This window comes from Olea europaea, chromosome 3 (genome assembly GCF_002742605.1).
Source record: "Olea europaea var. sylvestris chromosome 3, O_europaea_v1, whole genome shotgun sequence".
Taxonomy (NCBI): domain Eukaryota; kingdom Viridiplantae; phylum Streptophyta; class Magnoliopsida; order Lamiales; family Oleaceae; genus Olea; species Olea europaea.
In genome coordinates this window covers 8,997,764-9,001,933 of record NC_036239.1, presented here as the reverse complement: position 1 = coordinate 9,001,933, position 4,170 = coordinate 8,997,764, and the positions used below count along the sequence as shown (strand labels likewise).

Genomic DNA, 4,170 nt, shown 5'->3' with positions numbered 1-4,170 from the left:
ATTTCTTCTTCAATGTCTGTCATCCCATCGTCCTCTTCATCGTTGTAGGCCTCTCCAGAAGTCTGGCCTTCTTCACATACCAGCACGCAGGCTTCTCCTTCGTTGTCCTCCCTCTCTTCTTCCTTTTCTTTATTCTTGAACTCATTGGCCAGTAGGTAATTATTGACCACGACAGGAGGCAACGTACCGAATTGGATAGCAAGGGGCTGATCTGGATCTTCTTCATCCCTTTTGTCCCTCTCAAACCTTGATCTCCCAGAAGAGGTTTCTGGCAGTTCTTTCATTGATTCATCTGTACTAGTCTCTTTATTACCTTTGAGGACGTTTTGATTGGCTACCTTGAGTAGTAGAGGTGCTTTAGGGTGTGACATTCCTTGTTGCTGCCTCATCATCCGTCCGTAGTTTCGCTGGAAACGCCTTTGTTGGGTCCTAGTCATCTCATCGAAGAGTATTGCACTTCCTGCGCTGTACTGGAATGAGTGCCATACATTTGGCCGGCGAGGTTGCGGCCTAAATGTTCTTCCAGTATCTGCTGATCTGAACTGCCTTTCAAAAGGCGGTCCTCTATAGAATAATGTACCTCGCCCTCTACCAGGCTGAATGTTTGGGAAGAAGGCAGAGCGATGAGATGCTGCCATGTCCCTGGTTTCTCCGTGTCTCCATTTATTTCCCTTTTACACCTTGCATACAGGACATTTTCGTCCTTTTTTGATTCTTTCCCTTTGATTCGTTCGAAGACACTGGGATGTGTTTTAGTATCCTCTTCTCCATCATCTATGACCAACTTGAATTTTGGCAACTTGTTCTTGAACCCAGACGTTACCATATTTACCCCAAGTGGCTGTGGGAAAGGATTCTCGTCCACTGCCATCTTTTTCTTATCATCGAACGTAATTCGTCCTGATTCAATAGCATCCTGCAATACGTGACGAAAAACCAATCAATTGTTAGTCAGATGTGACCATGCATTATGCCATTTACAATATTTTTTACCCTTAATTTGTTCAGGATTTGGCAATTTGTGCTTATCGCTCAGCTTTATTTGCTTATCCCTATATAATTTATCGAATATAAGGTCAGCTTTGGTCACATCGAACGAGAACGTTCTAGCCTTTATGTTTCCATCCTTTATGGGCTCATCTTTGTCCGATGGTCTAGGCTTGGCCATTATGAGACAAGTATATGTATCCCCTTTTACCAATTCGGCCAAACACATTTCAGCCTGATCGTATGATTCGTCATCGATGGTATGAACGTCAAAATTTGGATCTCTGTAATAAGTCCCTTTACTAGAATTTTTCATTTGTTCTTCTTCTCTTATCAGTCGCTCATACCTAATCACATTCGCACTCAACTCGAAAAGGTCGGGAAATTCCTTGTCCTGGAACTTCTTTTTTAAATCAAAGCTCAAGCAGCCTTGTGCGATCTTGACAAATTCTTTTTCGGGCAGAGGTACAAAACACTTGCTTCTTGCTGTTTAGAGTAGACACCTCTCCTAAACCGGTAAATAGTGAGAATTCTGGCACTTTGTACCCTCTAGGCCATGGATATGCTTGGTCTACCCAATCAGGATATGGTTTTATGTATATCGGCCTAATGACAGGACGCACCCCAAAGGCCATCTGATCCTGCACGATTTCCATAATCTGGTTCCTCAACATGACGTTGGGATCATATGGAATTCCTACAGGCTGATTAACCGGTTGATTTGCATGAGGTCTGATGTTTGGTCCTTGATTGGCAACAAAATTACCATAATTAGGGCCATTACCATTAGCCTGTACATCTGTTCCCTCATTACCACGTGGAATATTCTGTCCATTGTTTAGGACATTATCTCTCACGTTTGGACTGCCCCCAAATTAGGCATGCCACTACCATTGTTTTGATTTGGCACTGTAGTACCCCCTTGGTTTGAAGTGGAGGGCCCAGAAAGCGGTTCTACCCCTTGATTCGGATTTAGGACAGAAGGATTATGTCCCACAATTGTCTTGGTTTGAAAGTGGTTTGTAAGAGGTATAGCCGGTTGACATATTTGGCTCACTAACTTATTCATTGTTTCGTTTAACGTCTTTAGCTGTTTGGCCATATTGTCATAGTGTGCATTTCCATTTTGTGTAAATATTTCCATATTATGAATACTTCGAAGATTTACCTGTTCAACGACGTCTTGCGTGAGTTCTCCAAGCAATGCACGCATGGTTCGAGGACTCAACTCCGTCATTAGTCCGTAACGACTGTTACTGCTCTGATTTTGTCCATCTGTTCGTGGAGAGGCATGCTGCTCCTCATATCGCTCGATTACAGACTGGATTCCTCCCTGACTTGCTCCTTCCTTGTCGGATCTCTGAGGCATATTGTTTCACCTTTTGTACTTTCAACACCTAACACCACTGTCCCACTAGGCGTGCCAAATTGTTTCGCGCGGGTTAATTCGCTAACAATTAAAAGGGATCAGACGATTGTGTAAGGGACGAAACCTCTTGAGACAAAGTCCCAAAAAGGGGTATTCTTTTATTGGCGATGAACTTTACAATTGGAAACGAAAAACAACGTGCCTCCAAGGAGCGCAAGCACACGAGTTACAGAAAGAAAAGTGTTTAAGTCTAAAAACTAAGGAAATGAAAGTTACATATTCTCTGTTCGAAAGTTTTGGATTCGGTCCTTGCTTCTACGTCCTTTCTCCCTTTTATACCTCACAGGCGATCTCTTTGTGATTAACTACTCTGAAAACTGCTTGATCGTCCTATAACTACCCACTTTCTTTATAGTGGCCATTTTGTCATGAAACTGCTTTTTAACCGCTGCCATTATCTTTCATCGTTCAACCGCTTTCGATTGAATTCCTTGAGTTGTGGAACGTGATAGGGTTACTTTAACAACTGCCTTGATAACTGCATTTCTTGATAACCACAATGCGTTATGTTTATTGATACCTTGGGCGACTTAAAGGTTTGGGCGAGAATAGAATAACAGCTCTGGGCGACCGTATGACACTCCATTCGTTCAGATTCTGGGCGACTTGCAAACTTGGGCGATGGCGTTACCGCACTCTTGGGCCTCTTATTTGGGCCTTCACCTTGATTCGTTCGATTGGACTTCGTTCTTTGGGCTATCTGATTTGGGGATCCTCCAATTGGGCTATATTCCTTGGGCTGTTCGATTTGGACCGAATTTTTATGTGTCAACACTATATGCTCAAATTTTCAGTAGAATACAATTCAATTCTTTCTGCCTGAGGTTTCTATACATAAAAGTTGCCCAAATTGATTTTCAGAAAAATAAAAAATGAGAGCAGTCAATTACTTGCAACCCACAAAATTGAACTTAAAACATTAACAAATAATGAATTTAAACATTAAAAACAAAGTAAAAGTCAATCAAAACAAGAAAATTACATACATGCAAATGTTGAGATACATTAACAGAATTGTGCAAATTAAGCAACAAATCAAAAGGGGGAAATTAATTCAAGAACCCACCTTTATTATGAAAGCTTCTCCTTTAAAAGGCCACTTTTACAAGAGCTCAAATTTTCCTCGGTAGAAGTGGTGAAAAATCCCATGGCTTTCGCATTCAATTTTACCCAAAAACAAAAACATGACTTGAATTTTCTTTGAGCAAAACATGGCAAGTTTCTATATTGGTTCTCTCTCTTTTCTCCTTTTTCTGCAGATCCAAGAAAGATAATGTGAATAATCAAAGATTGGTTTTGATAAATAAAGTATTAATGACTGGACCGAAAAATCAAACACATCTTCCAAGAATTTTACATACACTATTCTTGAGATTACCAAAAATAATATGCATGTGTATTTCTGGGTGGAAGTGCATATGCACACAGATGTATATGAATGTATTTGTATTTAGCAAAATGTGTGTTGAGAGAGAGAGAGAGAGAGAGAGAGAGAGTGTGTGTACATTATTTCGAACGAAATAGATGGAGAAAGTAAAGGAACATTGGTATTAATTTAAGGAAATTGCATATTAAACCACATTTGTATGTGTATATATTGGATATGTTCCGATAAAGTCACCAATTTTGAATTTTATTTTAAATTCAATTTTTTGTTAAATGTGTTTAATACAAATGACAGATTTGCCGTCTGGACATTAAGAAGACACTGAATACCTCATAGGATAAAGTCACGTGGATCTTTAATTTATTAG

The 4,170-nt window shown here is 40.1% G+C and overlaps 1 protein-coding gene across 1 annotated transcript in view; it reads right to left on the bottom strand.

The window, feature by feature from the left end:
• Positions 1-3,924, bottom strand: part of LOC111385296 — a 16,714-nt gene extending 12,790 nt beyond the window's left edge. The window contains 2 exon segments of the mRNA XM_023009682.1: positions 3,483-3,669; positions 3,795-3,924. The gene's annotated coding sequence lies outside the window, so the exon portion shown is untranslated.
• Positions 3,925-4,170: the final 246 nt, after the last annotated feature.